This window comes from Sorex araneus, chromosome 5 (assembly GCF_027595985.1).
Source record: "Sorex araneus isolate mSorAra2 chromosome 5, mSorAra2.pri, whole genome shotgun sequence".
Classification (NCBI taxonomy): domain Eukaryota; kingdom Metazoa; phylum Chordata; class Mammalia; order Eulipotyphla; family Soricidae; genus Sorex; species Sorex araneus.
Genome location: NC_073306.1, coordinates 197182855 through 197198504, shown reverse-complemented (window position 1 = coordinate 197198504; position 15650 = coordinate 197182855). Strand labels below are relative to the sequence as shown.

Sequence of the window (15650 nt, the reverse complement as noted above, 5' to 3'; positions counted from 1 at the left end):
AAGCCAAGTAAATGACAGAAGGAAGTAGATGTAAATAATACAGGATTGGGTAACAAGAAAGCAGAGCAAATAAAAATGCCATAAACAGGATTAAAAACACAATTAGAGACTAAGTGTGAAATATAAGAGGTGAGAAGAAGACATGCAGCGAAAGATAGAGGCTTCAAGTATTTATTCCTCAAATACGTATTGACTGCTTACGCTTTGCACCCTGAGTATTCAGCCATGAACCAAACAAAACACTAGCCTTCATGGGGTTAGCTCATGAAAGGTGGATACAATTCATATATATATAATTAGTAAGTATTTATGCACTACTAGAACTCAAAAAGTATTAAAAAATTAAACAGTGAGGGGGCTGGAGCGATAGCACAGTGGGTAGGGCATTTGCCTTGCACGTGGCTGACCCGAGTTCTATTCCCAGCATTCCATTTGGTCCCCCGAGCACTGCCAGGAGTAATTCCTGAGTGCAGAGCCTGGAGTAAGCCCTGGGCATTGCCAGGTGTGACCCAAAAAGCAAATAAATAAATAAATAAATGAATAATTAAATAAAACAGTGAAAGAAATAATGCGTGCTGCTTGTGCACAATAGGAAGGGCTATGGTTCCATATAAAATAGCCCAGGGAAGGCCTCAGACAGAGGTAGTGTTAAAAAAAAAAAGAAGATGGAAGTTTTGAAAAAAGAGAATGCAAGAAAAGCAAGAGATTTTCTTGTAGAAGTAGAGAGATTATAAAATAGATTATAAACAAAACAGGAGAGGTGATGAGGAAAATGGTAAGGAACCTGGAACCTACAAGAGAGGGAGAGAAGGTGAAGAACAGGGTCTTACTAAGAATATTTTGCGCTAATATTTTGATTGTATTTGCTGCCTCCTAACGACAATTATGAAGAGAGGTCAGTATGTTGAAAGGTAGTAACAGGTAGTAACCCTGAATCTATACAGCATTCTCTTTTACCTATGCATCTTCTGAACAGTATAATATAAGTTTGTCCAACCAGGAAAACAAATTTATCACATGGACTGGAAGTCCAGAGAAGAAATAGTACAGGCATGGGAGAAGCATGTGCGAATGTATTTGTATATTTTCCTGTTACCAGCTCTGGACTCATTTCAGCTCATGAAATGAAGATTCTCATCTGCCCAGGCTGTTACGTTACTAAATGACTCCTGGGCCTCACTTCTCAGCGGGAGGTCAGATAATTTTTTTTTTCCCTTCATTTACTTCAGCTGTGACACAACCGCTCTTGACTTCCTGGATTCCGGAGGAAGCCAAGACCTTTCTCCCAAAAACCATTAGACTGTACCCTTAAGAGCACCTCCAACTCACATAGGGCGGCCCATCTGCTGTCTGCACTCGCTGGCTTCTTCATGAACTAAGATCTTATCCTCTGACAAAAACTCAAGTCAAAAGTCACAGAAGAGCCGCCATGCCCTCCCAATTCTTTTGCTTGTTTGTTTTGCTTTTGGGCTACTCCTGGTAGTGCTTAAGGCTGACTCCTGGTTCTGTGCTCAGAGATCACTCCTGGTGGGACGCTGGAGACCTTATGCAGTGCTGGGGATCAAACCAAGGCCCTCAGCATGCAAGGCAAGCAAACACCTTACCCACTGCACTATTTCTCTGGCCCACTAGTGTATCTTTTCCCCTCGAGATTCTCCCATCCCTAAACCCTCAATTTCTCTAGAACAGGTTTCTTACTGGTTCTATTCTAAATGGATTCATGTTGATTTCTGGTAGCCATAACCAAAGGATAGTAACTCCCTGACCTCACATTCTTTACTTTTGCTTGCGTGTGTATTCATAGTATAAGAAAAATCAGGAATTGCCACTGAAATAACCATTTATTTCATACATGAGTGATTGCAAAATAATTTTTGTTTCCTTTGTAATACTTCATCCTTTTTCTTTCTCAATTTATTTTTCCATAAAATTGCCCCCAAATTACAGAAAGAGCTTAATTGATCCATGATAATCACTTACACATTTGTTGTTTAAATAATTTGCTTCCTATGCAAGTATAATTATTTTAACAAGTATATTTTTAAATTTGAATTACTATAAGATATGTCACTCTCAAATATTTGTAGAAGTATAAAACTTTTCCTGATACTATCAGTGAACTTTTGTGGTTGTTGCATTTATTTAGTTTTTGGGGCCACACCCAACCAATATATGCTCAGTTTTTACAACTACACTTCCGGATCACTGCTGGAGGAGTCAGGGGACCATAGCTGGCCCCAGGGATGGAACCAGGTTTGACTGGACAAAGCAAATACCTTCCTCTTTACTATCTCAGGTGTCCATTGTGTTTATTTTATTTATTTTTTATTTTTTTTGCTTTTTGGGTCACACCTGGTGATGCTTAGGGGTTACTCCTGGCTTATACGCTCAGGAATTATTCCTGGTGGTGCTCAGGGGACCACATGGGACGCTGGGAATCGAACCCGGGTTGGCCGCGTGGAAGGCAAACACCTTACCCGCTGTGCTATCACTGCAGCCCCCATTGTGTTTATTTTTATTTGTTTATTTTTGTTTGGGAGCCACACTCAGCAGTGCTCAGGACTTACTTCGGACTTAGTGCCGAGGTCTTACTCCTGGTGGTGTTCAGGGGACTGGGTGAGACGGCAGGGACTGAGCCAGGCTCTGGAGAACACGAAGCCAGGACTTGAATCCTTGTTCTCTCTCTCAGGCCCCACGTTGTTCATTTTTAAAGGCCAAAATATTCCTGCTTTCAAAACAATTTTAAGTCTGGGATTGAAATCAGGGCACTTCAGAGATGAGTAAATGGCAAGCCTGTATTTAAAAAAAGAAAAAGAGGGGGGGCAAAGCGATAGTACAGTGGACTGGGCATTTGCTTTGCACATGACCAACCCGGATTGGATCCCCAACATCCTATATGGTCCCCCAAGCACCTCCAGGAGTGAGGAGTGATTCCTGACTGCAGAGCCAGGAGTAACCTTTGAACCGATATCTCCAGGTGTGACCCAAAAATCAAGAAGAAGAAAAAAAAGTATAAATCCAGTTTTAGAGAACTTGTTAGACTCTTTTACTTGAGGAACTTAGTCTAACCCTTGCAGCCTGTAACTCTTCTCCCTGTAGTCAAAAAAAAAAAAAAAATTAACTAACTAAAAAATATGTGTGCATTGTTCTTGCTAGCAAAATCTTTTCACCCAATATGCCTTATTCCTTTTTCCAGACATGGTCCTTGGTACTTTTTTCTGAAACAAAGGAGGCATCCACCTGTTGGTTTTCTTACAAAGAGCCAGTGTTCCAGAGGGGCTCCTGTCTGCCTGCCGGCAGAGTTAGCTGGACACCGTTGGCCTGAGTTCCTGGACCAGGGTCTTCTCTTGATGATCAGAACAAACACTGTTCCCCAGAGAGTCCTGGCACAGCAGGTCTATAGACAGAAGAGGGCAATAGTTTCTGATGGACTTTAATCTTAATTAAAGCATAAGGCGTCTCCTCCGACATGATTACTTAGAAATCAGAACTTTTATTTTTATTTCAATTTTAAAATTATTTTTCTCATAAGTTAGATGACATGGTCACTAGTACAATTGGGTTACATAGAAAATATTAACATTTTTGTTAATTTGAGATGCAAAATTAGCACACCCCATCAGCTCCAAAGTACCTAAAACCCTCCACTGCTGTCCCTATGCAAAGAAGCAGAATTTTTTTGAGCAACAGGCAAAAGTTTGGACCAACTTATTTAAAAAATGAGAAATATTTTCTACATGTGGATTCTTTGTTGCTTATTTTTAAATCCCCATTATTCATATTTGATTACCTGGCAAAAATAAATTTTTATGATGACAATAAATTGGATATATCATATGTTTTCATGTTATAAAAAGCCCCAGAGATGTGAAAAAGATAATTTGTTAAACTTTCTTGTATTATATCTTCTATAAGCATATATTGACAACCATCAGGAAGCATATAATGTGTTATTCCTAATAAGTTTGTCTAATTTTTTCTATTTCTTGTAGGTTTAATCATTTCAGTTTTAAGCAATAAGTATCAAATCCACTGAAAATGCTCCAATGAGAGTCTGAGAGAGGCCAAGGTTGTAGCTCAGTGGTGCAGTGCGCATCTGAATAGATGAGGCCTCGGGCCCGGTCCCTGGCACCTCAACACAAAATAAAATACACTAACTCCCAATTACTGCCTCCCCAGGCCCTGGTAACTAAAACATTTTTTTTAATATAAATTAAAGAAGAAAGTCTGGTGAACTCAAAATTTGAAGACTAAATGATAGATTGCACTTATGGAGTTTACTTAAATTTCTGATTATATTAGCCAAACCAGTGTAAGATTATTTTCTCCTCTAAAAGTAAGCCAGGGAGCTCAAGAGACAATACAGTGTATAGTGCTTGCCTTGCATGTAGTCAACCTTGGTCAAATCTCTAGCACCATACATGGTCTCCTGAGCATCACCGGGAGTGATTCCTGAACAAAAGAGTCAAGAGTAAGCTCTGAGCACTGCTAGATGTGGCCTCAAATCAGGAAGAAAGGAAGGAAGGGAGAAAAAAAAGAAAGGAAGGAATTATGGGAAGGAGGGAGGAAGGAAGGAAGGAGAGAGGGAGGGAGGGAGGGAGGGAGGGAGGGAGGGAAGAAGTGAAAGAAAGAAGAAAGTTTGGGGACCAGAGAGATAATACAGGGGTTAAATCGCTTGCCTTGCATTGGCCTACCTTGGTTCTAAACCCTAGCGCCACATATAGTCTCCTGAGCACTGTCATTCCTGAGAACAGAGCCAGGTATAGCCCCTAAGCACCCCTGAAGGTGACTCAAAAAGTAGGCAAAAATAAATAAATAAAAATAGACTAGGATTTAATTTTTTGTTATCATCACTCTTAGTGTGCTCTCATGAATCACTGATTACCAGAACAAGATGCTGAGGTATAGAATTTTGAGCAACAGACAAAAGACCTGCTCGTATAGTCTGAAGCCACAAATCTCTAATTTGAGCTTTTCTCATTGCCTGGAGGGCTTATTAAAAGATTTCTGGGCTCTGATCCTGGAACTCTGATTCAGTGCATCTGGGCGGGTGGTGCTGTTGTTACTGGTTTAAGAAAGTATTCTGAAGGAAAGAAAAATCAGTTCGATAGGAGAATAAGAACTCAGCCTGAACAGAAGGCCCCAGAGATCGAAATGAGGAGGGGGCTAACATAGTTCAGGGTTATGGGCAGGAAAGTATTCCAGGGACCGGAAGTAAGCCTGAAAGCCTCATGGTGAGAAGGAACACATGATTCCATCAGCTGGAAAGCACCCAGTTGTGGCTGGGGTGCAGGGCACGAAGAAAAGCTTTTCTTTAAAGGATTTCTTTAAAGGGCCAAGCAGGACTTTCCCTGTACTGGCACAAGAGACTTGGAGTAAAGTGTAGAGAATAAGTAGAGGATGCATATAATAGAAACAAGGAGGTTTCTTGATATATATTTTTTTAATTAAGGTGATTCAGTGGTCAAAGTCACGGCCGCATTGCAGAATCCTGACAATCCCACATGTCCATCTCTAACTCCCGCCCATCCTTACACTCTGGCTCCCCAGTGGCTGACGCTAGTAACAGTCTCAGTGCTCCACAAGGCTTATCTTTAAAGCTGTTGAAGGCTTCTTTAGAGAATTGACTGATGTATCAAGAGAACAAAGACCCTCTTTGTTCTCAGACTGCGAAGTCCAGGCAGTCCTCACCCTGCACCCGCCAAAGTCCTCAGCCCTTCCTACACTAAGGGCGTCCTCTGACAGTCTCCATCTGCTCCAGGGGTGACCGGTGCTGTGGAGCACACTTGTGTTTACTTTTCAAGTGGGGAAAAAAAACCAAAACTATAAGACTTATGTTAGGAAAACCAGAAAACAAATCTGAAGTCCTGGAAGAATGAGGAGCAAGAACCCCCTATGGGCTGACAAGGACCTACTAGCTCCTTTCTCTCAGCTCTGTCCCCAGCAAGTGTGATTCGCTGTACCTCCCAAATCCAGTCACTTAACATCTTTTCCAAGGGGCTACAATCTGGTGTCTTGCCCAGACTCCTGCAATTTCCTCTGAGTTGGACTGTTTGTACAGTCCATTCCTCAGCATCCCGAATGTTCCTCTGCAATGTCCATCACGATATCCTCTTTGAATCCTCTAAAATTTTCTACTTCAAATTCCCTCCCATATGGAGTTTCTAAGGCCAACTGTAATCGACTTCGAAGGCCTCTGGAGCCACTAGGGTTTCTAAGGTTTACCCAGACCAGTTTCTAAGGCCATCTAGTTCCATTCCATTTTCCCTCTTCTAGTACTTTACTGAAAACACAGCCCTCCAACTCCTACACGACAGCCAGTGGGAACTGTCTTATAATATACAGAACTTTAAATAATTTGTGATGACAAAACCCAGTAAGTCTGTGAATTATTAAGGCAATAATAGGAAAATTATTTTATTAAGGCAATATTAGGAAAAAGCCCCTCTCAAGAAATGTCTGATGGAACAATATTACCTCTGCATCTGCAGAAGGAGCAGACATGTTGGTGGCCAACTGTGTGCATTTCTTTCCTTCCTTCCTTCCTTCCTTCCTTCCTTCCTTCCTTCCTTCCTTCCTTCCTTCCTTCCTTCCTTCCTTCCTTCCTTCCTTCCTTCCTTCCTTCTTTCTTTCTTTCTTTCTTTCCTTCTTTCTTTCCTTCTTTCCTCCTTTCTTTCTTTCTTTCTTTCTTTCTTTCTTTCTTTCTTTCTTTCTTTCTTTCTTTCTTTCTTTCTTTCTTTCTTTCTTTCTTTCTTTCTTTCTTTCTTTCATTCTTCCTTTCTTCCTTTCTTCCTTTCTTCCCATTTTACTTATTTTATTAATTTTTTTGTTTAGGGGCTATCCCTGCTGGTGCTCAGGGCTAACTCCTTGCTGGCTCAGGGGACCATATGGGATACTGGGAACTGAACCTGGGTCAGTTGCATGCAAGGCAAGTCCTTACCCACTGTACCATTGCCCCAGCCCCACACATTTCTTGCCGTTCTAAGTGGAATGGCCACTTATGTCGGACTGCAATCTGCCAGTAGAAGACATCACTTCCCCTAAGAGTAACAGCACCTCCATTCTCAGCATCCCATCATTTATAATTACAGATATTAAAGTGTGTGTTTCCTGAACTAGCAATCTGCTCTCAGAATAACCCAAGAAATGCAAACTTCAAGGATCCATCTCAGATTTTCTGAGTAAGGAAATTCAGGGGTGCCACTCCCAAGTTTTGTCATAATAAATCTGCAGCCAAGCTTACTGCTAGCTCCAGTTTCAGAACTCCCTGTGTGTTGACCTCGGTGTGTTGTGTTACCACAATTATAGAAGCACACAATTTTTCTGTAACTCTCAAATAGTACTTTCTTGGGTACTAAATGTTTCCTTGTTCTCTCAAAAACAATTGGTTACAATAACAACAAACGATTTTATTTAATAGTAGATCTGGTTTCAAAGGCTTATTTTGAATAGAAAAATAACCAGGAGTCCTGACTTTCAAATAGTATTAGGGTGACCAATGAATATGTCCTATGCAATTCTGTAATAAAAGGGAGAAGGTAAAGTTTAGATTTCTTTCTTCCATATCCACAAGTAGAACTCAGCTGCATGTGATAACAAGGTGGATGTGAAAACTGCTCTTTGCAGACCCAGTTGTAATAATAGGTTGTGAATTACTCTCTTCATCTGAGTTTTTTACAAAACATATTAGTGTGCTTAAATTAGTTGGTGTGTTTAAATTAAAAATACTGACATTTACCCTTATAAAGGAATTCTCAAAAATTAGATGTTAGATCTAACACATAGCCCAGTTTTCTTCATAAACACTCTTACTCTAAAAAAGAATACAACTCAACCCTCTTCTCTCTTTTATCAACATCTGATGCTATTGGTCTAAGTCAATAAAGTCCATTCCCTAAATGGTGAAATTTTCATAATTAAGAAAATGTTTCAAGTGTTTTTCTTTGTTTTGTACTCCTGACTAGCCTTCACTTCTACTGTCTTTTCATTACTGTGAAATTATCTTTTAATCTTGAATCCATTTGCCTTCCCTGAGACCTAGTATTTAAGGACCCTCGAGAAAACCACCACTTCTCTCCATGAATGGCTCTGGACTATTTTTTTAATGGAGTAATCCTAACAAAATAAATGACCCCCAAATCTGAATGCTACCATGCTACCAAAAGATCAAAGTGGATAGAGATTGATTAAGTGTTGGCTTTATGCAAATCTGTTTCTATTACTTTCTTGGTTCTGTTACTGGTAGATTATATGGACTCTCGGATCCTTTTCCTTATTAGTTGTTAATCCTAAAGAGGGAGTTAAGAATATCAGGAAGAACTTCGGGGAAGAACAGAGCAAAGGTGCCACCATCCCAATGACCATCAATGATCTGGTGAAGTTGCTAGAAAAGTTAGTAGCTACTCCAAAGAAAGCTGGGAGACAAAGATTTAGAACTCCCGAATCATTTAGTTTTTTACTAAATGCAGTATTACTTCACTTAAGACAGTCCTCTTCTCTTCCTTATTTCTCAGTTTCCAAACAGTGGAACCTAATCCTGTCATTCCCAATGGAAATGTAAACGCCCCATTTTACAAGTTGAGGAAGATCTTTCTGCACAGGTTGAAAGGCATTCTTGCCTAATCCTGCTCTGGAGAAGAGGCCAAAGGCAAAAAGACATGAAGCTGTGTCTGGAAATGAAAGAGGGGCTGAGGAAACTGTCAATTTTAATTCCAGAAATCAAGTTGAGAGTAACAAAGGATAAAGTGAATTAGGCGAATTTTGCTGCGGCTGGCACATGCCAGTAACATAAAATGGTGGTTTTTCTTGGCAGAGTCATGTGATAAAGTTTGCTTCTTCTTTTATGTTGTCTTCATATTTCCTAGTTCTATCTTCCCACAGACACACAGGAGTTTGTGGTATGCTTTTGGGGAGCAGGGAGGCACACTTGGCACCTGGCAGTACTTGGGATTACTTGCAGTTCTGCTCTCGAGGATCCTTTCTTTTCTTTTTTTTCCTTTTTTTTTGGTTTTTGGGTCACACCTAGCGATGCACAGGGGTTACTCCTGGCTCTGCACTCAGGAATTACTCCTGGCGGTGCTCAGGGGACCATATGGGATGCTGGGATTTGAACCCGGGTCGGGAGTGTGCAAGGCAAACGCCCTACCCGCTATGCTATCACTCCAGCCCCACGAGGATCCTTTCATGGCAGTGCTCAGGGGACCACGTGGTGCTGGCCACTACATCCCCAGGGATCAACTACTGTCACTATCACTGTCACTGTCATCCCATTGCTCATTTGAGTTACTTGAGCTGGCCCCAGTTAAATCTCCATCTTGAGACTTGTTGTTACTGATTTTGGCATATCGAATATGCCATGGGTAGCTTGCCAGCCTCTGCCATGTGGGCAAGATACTCTCGGTAGCTTGCCGGGCTCTCCGAAAGGGGCAGAGGAATCGAACCCGCGTCGGCCGTGTGCAAGGCAAATGCCCTACCACTGTGCTATTGCTCCAGCCCAGGGGTCAACTACAAGCAAGGTAAATGCTGCAATCCCTGTACCATCTCTCAGACCCCTATTTTATGCTTTTATGGGAACAAAATGGTTTGTGCAAAAGTGGATTTATTCCTGAGTTCTTAAATCCTTGAGTATGAAAGAACTGCATACAAAACTCAGATGCTGAAGAAGTTAGTTTATGTAAGTGTTTAATTAAGTGAGTCTGGTTCCTCCCTAATGCCCAGGCCTCTCCTTTCCCCCGTGTACAGCACCACATGTCCTGTCCCCCATCGCTCCGTCCAGACAATAGCCTGGTCCTGTCTCCGCTTCCAGGGCATCACGGCCTGTTCCTGTCCCACAGTGCTCGCATTCCTTATCTGAACTCAGCAGCTGGAACCATGTCACCTATGTCCCCTGCCTGGGTCTTGCTGCTCTGTCACATGGCCCTGGGCCTCCATGAGCCTGTACCCCAGTGGATGCAAATCCCCTTGCCTTTCTTTGGTCTCTGGCCACAGCCACATGCACGAGACCCTCTTGCTGCACTGCCATCTGTCTACCATCTGTCTGCCATCTGTCCGGGTAGAGGTGAAGGAGTAAGGAGAGAGTTGCCTTGTGGAGGCTTCCTTTTATCTCCACTATCACCCACCCCAGCTCTCTCATTATCTTTGGCTGGATGCCTTGTCAGTAGGCAAGGTTTTAAATAGCCACTGAAATGAACTCGCTTACCTGACACCCCTCCTTCCTACTCTCACCGTAGCAGTAAATTAGGAACACACTATAACTGAACACTTCTTATATAATGTTTAGAAAGTACATATAATTACAGCCTATGAAATGAAAATTCATTCTCAGCCAATAATCAATTTATTTTTTTATGTGCTTAATTTATATTAACTGCATTAAAAGATACCTTTAGTTTTTTTCTTTAACTTAACATATACAACTGGGGGCTGGAGCGATAGCACAACACAGTGGGTAGGGCGTTTGCCCTGCACATGGCCAACCCGGGTTCGACTCCCAGCATCCCATATGGTCCTCCAAGTACTACCAGGAGTAATTCCTGAGTGCATGAGCCAGGAGTAACCCCTGTGCATCACCAGGTGTGACGGTGTGACCCAAAAAGCAAAATTTGTATATATTTTATATAAAATATATGCAACTACTAACTAAAACTATTATCTAACTTATTGCTGAAGTTTAACATTCTGAGCAGAATAGGTTGTTAGTGTGAAAGTGGGAAGATGGAAGGAGGGAATAAATATATGAGAACTAGTTCGTGTTTTTATTATGCCTAGGCCTTCCTGTATTTGTAGAAAGGTAAGACATTCTTGAAGTTCCTGTTCTTTTTGTTTGTTTATGGATTTGGAGGTTCAGGGCCACACTAGGCAATGGCTACTCGCAGCTCTGTGCTTGGGGGTTGCTCCTGGTGGTGCTCAGGGGATCACGCTGTGCTGGGAAACATTCCCTCCACCCTGTTTCTATTCTTAAATGTGACACGTGTATAACAGAATTTTGCATGTGATGCTGCTTCCCCGATGCCCATCAGTGGCCGCCTAACCTAGCCTTGGACACTTCCCAGCAAGTCTCTGGGAGGAGAAACACCAGCCCAGGAAGCGCGACCATTGCCCAAATGCCTCTTGCGTGGCTCACTGAGTTCTATTTTTCTCTGAAGTTTATGTTGTCACATAGGAATCTGAAGTTTGTGTTCAGTTATATGTTATTTTTTTCCATTTATTTTAGTGGGTCTAAATGGTCATGATTTCTTATTGAAGAATAGGACAGGTTTTTTTTCTTTAAATTTCTAGGAAGGGGATTGAATACCCATTAAACTGTGCTGTAAATAATTACTGAAACCAAAGAGAGGGTTGGAGATATGGTTCAGTGGTAAGGCACATATCTTGCATGCATGAGACCTGGGTTTAATTCCTGGCATTGCAAATATCAAAAACAAAAACAAGAGAGAGAGCTTGTATTTGATATTCATTCTATCCATAGATGCAGAATATCACTTGCTTCCATCTCGTCTGCTAGCCAATATCCATATGTATTGTAGCTTTATAAAATTAGAGGGGAAAAATGGTTTCTTCCAAGGGACATGGATATGGCTTAAAGGGGTGAAGTGCATAATCAGCATCTGCAAAGCCCCCAATTCTATTTCTGGTACCACATGAACCTCGAATGCCTTGTTAGCCCCCAAGTTCAAGCACTGCTAGACCCAAGAGAACTGAGCCAGGTCCTCACTTCTTGTCCCACACCCTCTACACCACTTTCTGAGCCACGGCTCAACACCGCCCAACACACACACACACACACACACACACACAAGCACACACCTGCATTTCCCACCTCCATGCTGCAGGCATCACTGGGTATGGCCCTTTTTTTTTTTTTAAATGTTTTCAATGTCTCCCAGACACTAACTAATATAAGATTGAGGAACTCATTTCTTTTTTTTTTTGCTTTTTGGGTCACACCTGGCGATGCACAAGGGTCACTCCTGGCTCTGCACTCAGGAATTACCCCCTGGCGGTGCTCAGGGGACCATATGGGATGCTGGGAATCGAACCCGGGTCGGCCGCGTGCAAGGCAAACGCCCTACCCGCTGTGCTATCACTCCAGCCCCAGAGGAACTCATTTCTTACAAGTTCATTATTCATTCATCAGAGTGTGGGCAATTCCCATCTGCTGAGCAGCTGAAATTCGGGCCACAGAGTCCAAAGTACACCTGAGCATTTTGCAGTTAGCTCCAGATCCAGTCTGACTCACTCAACCCAAGACTTAAAGAAACAGGAACCCTGAGCTCTCCTCTGCATCCTTCTCCACCTTGGCCACCTGCGTGTTAAGTCACTCACCGCTTAGTACTCCTGTAGGAGCTGCAGTGACTAATTCTGGGTGTGCAGCAGCTGTGACAAATAGCCTCTCTCTGCACTGCTAGTGCCAAGTGCCAGTTTCCGTCCCAGGAAACTTATGAGTGTAGGCATCACTATATTAATCTCCAGTTTTTATGTCTGTTTTTTCATTCCTTAGTTTTATAAATACTAGCCCTGCTATACACTTTGATAATTTTTTAAAAATTTGTTCTACACTGTTTTTTTTTTTTTATTTCACATTCATTTTTTTTTTTTAAATTTTAGAAAAATCTGCTTCTTAGGTGCCACCTAGAAAATGTTTAGGTTCTTTGCATCTTCTGTCTACTGCTGGGTATATCTCTACTTAGACTTCCAAGCATCACAGATTTGTAAACTGAGAAGATTGGATGTGGAATCCATTTTAAGTGACTATTTTATGATTTCTTGGGCTGAGCAATAGCACAGCGGGTAGAGTGTTTGTCTTGCACACGGCTGACCAGGGTTCAATTCTTCTGTCCCTCTCGGAGAGCTCGGCAAGCTACCGAGAGTATCCCGCCTACACAGCAGAGCCTGGCAAGCTCCCCATGGTGTATTCAACATGCCAAAAACATTAACAACAAGTCTCACAATGGAGACGTTACTGGTGCCCGCTCGAGCAAATCAATGAGCAATGGGATGACAGTGATACAGTGATTTTATAATTTCTTTTTTTTTTCTTTTTGGGTCACACCCGGCGATGCACAGGGGTTACTCCTGGCTCTGCACTCAGGAATTACTCCTGGCAGTGCTCAGGGGACCATATGGGATGCTGGGGTTTGAACCCGGGTCAGCCGCGTGCAAGGCAAACGCCCTACCCACTGTGCTATCACTCCAGCCCCGATTTTATAATTTCTTAGGGAAATTAACAGCTATGCTAAGAAAAATTATTGGAATGGGTGGGGATATCCTTGTGGTCTTAGAGGAAAAGATGAACAGATTTCTTATTTTTGGTGGGAGTGGGTTGGAATTGGAAGTGATGTCTATTTGCAACATTTAAGAGACTATTATAATTACCATAGATAAGTCACAGCGTGTATAAAATTGGTGTCCCTTTTCTTTTTGGGTAAGGAAAGGGTACAGCCAGCAGTCGGGGTTTATTCCGGCCTCTGAACACAGAGATAATTCTTGGCAATTTGGTGGGCGAGGGGGAACATATGTGGAGCTGGAGATAACTCCTGGTGGGCTGCATGCAAGACAAGCATCTTACTCGCTGAACTATCACTCCGGCCCCTAGAGTCCCCCTCCCTTGGCTAACATCTGCCCAGGTAGCACTTTAGTTATTTCTGTATTTCCCTAACTCTATAATGTGTATGCTTGTGTTGTATCTCATCTAGGCTTTAGATCTCTCCATGTCTAACACTTGATCCCCAATCCACAGACCATTCTCTGGTTCCTACACCTTCACCTCAGTGCTATTGCAATTGCCCCATTCTCTTTCTGCTTCAATCTTGTCTTATCCTGAAACGTCTTCCAGAATCTCAGAATTTGGTCTTTTTCTTGCCTGGATTCTAATACTCACAAGCCACTGCCTACACGGTGAATTCTAAGCTTCTTAGGATGCTTACTGCTTCTTCAGCTTGCCCTTACTGCTTCTTCAGCTTATTGTAGCAGCCACGTACATGGTATGTCCTTAGAATCCCAACTCAGTTTCTTCCACCAAAATCAAGGAAATGGATACATATCCTTGTTAATGTTTTCTTTGCTTGATAAATACTTGCTTAATTTTCCCCTTCAAAGTACCATCTGTTTCTTGAATCTCTCTGCCAGTAGAAAGATTCTGCTTATAGTGGGGAAAAAAATTATGGACTATCTCTATGGTATTCAGTTATTTTATGTGATATGCGGTTTATAGGTCAACTAACTTTATATGAAAAGGGCCAGGTAAATATTTCAGGCTTTGTGAGCTGTGTGGTTTTTATCACAACTTTAACTCTACTGTTATAGTAAGAAAAAAGCTACAGATAATAAGCAAACAAATTAGTGTGACTATATTCCAATGAAACAGTGTTTATAAAGATAGGTGATTTGGGACTACAGTTTTTCAACTCCCTGGGTCATTTGAAGACTTGTTTCCATGAAGGAAGGTTAGTAAAATTCAGGTACAAAAGCATTTTCCAAGCAATTTCTTCCCAGAGAGTGAGCTTTGTAATTAGACATGGTCCCAAGTTAACCACTTTGGAGGATACTTGTACTAAACTTTATCAAGATGTTTTATCAGAGGGAATAGATTATGTAAAAAGTCATTTGCTTTACTGACAACTCTTAAACTCAGCACATCAGAAGTTTTATCCCAGTGGAAACAAAACTGTGTCTGCTGTCCTTACACTCAATAATAAGAGCTACAAACACGGTGATGCTCTTCACCAGTACTCCGATTTGTAAGAAATAATCCTCAGCGCTGATGTTTGGGTGCAAATAATAGTCTTCCAGGTAAAACCTGAAGCTGGTCCCCAGGTGAAGAAGAATCAAAAAATAGAAGCTACTTACTAGTTCTAGATTAGCAGGTAGCTTTATTTATTTGCTTGTTTGTGGCTTTGGAGACACAGCTGGTCTACCCTCAGGGTAGGGGGCTCACTCCTGCATGATTGGGGCATCATGGAGTGCCAAGGACCAAATCCACTCCCCCTGTGTGCATGGAATGCACTCCACCCTCTGAGCTATCTCTCCAGCATTTGGTAGCACTTTTAAAAACAAAGAAACTTTTTTAACGAACATTATCATGTTGACTGCAAGAGAAGCAATTTTTTGCATCTTGCCAATAAATCTCAAAGTTTATAGATGCTGGAACCAGGGAGCTTGTTCAAAGGGCTAAAGCATGTTCTTACATAAGGTGTCCCAAGTTCAGTTGCTGGCAAATGAGCACCACCAAGAGTGACCTACAATTCTTTTTTTCTTTTTTAATTGGATCACTGCGAGATAATTACAAGCTTTCATGTTCGAGTTACAATCACACAATGACCAAACACCAATCCCTCCACCAGAGTACATTCCCCTCCACCAGTGTAACATTCCCCAGTTATGCTCCCCTTTTCCCACCCTCCCACTGCCTCAGAAAATAGAGAGAGAGAGAGTGTACGGGACCTCCAATTCTAAGCAAGCCAGGAATAGCCCCCAAGTACTGCCAGATGGCATCCCAAAACAAAAGTGTTTTATAGCTGCTTCAACTATTAAGTCACATAAACAACCCAACACACCACAGCCCCCCAAGAAAAGCTGTATGTTTGGAGCAGTTTCTGGGAATATGCATTCTCAGGTGTGTGGCCTGAGAAGACTGAGGTTGCCTGGGGTTC

The 15650-nt window shown here is 42.0% G+C and overlaps 1 protein-coding gene across 1 annotated transcript in view; it reads left to right on the top strand.

Annotated features, from left to right (window-relative positions):
* Positions 1-15650, top strand: part of RASSF6 (Ras association domain family member 6) — a 63394-nt gene that overhangs the window by 23395 nt on the left and 24349 nt on the right. The window lies entirely within an intron of this gene.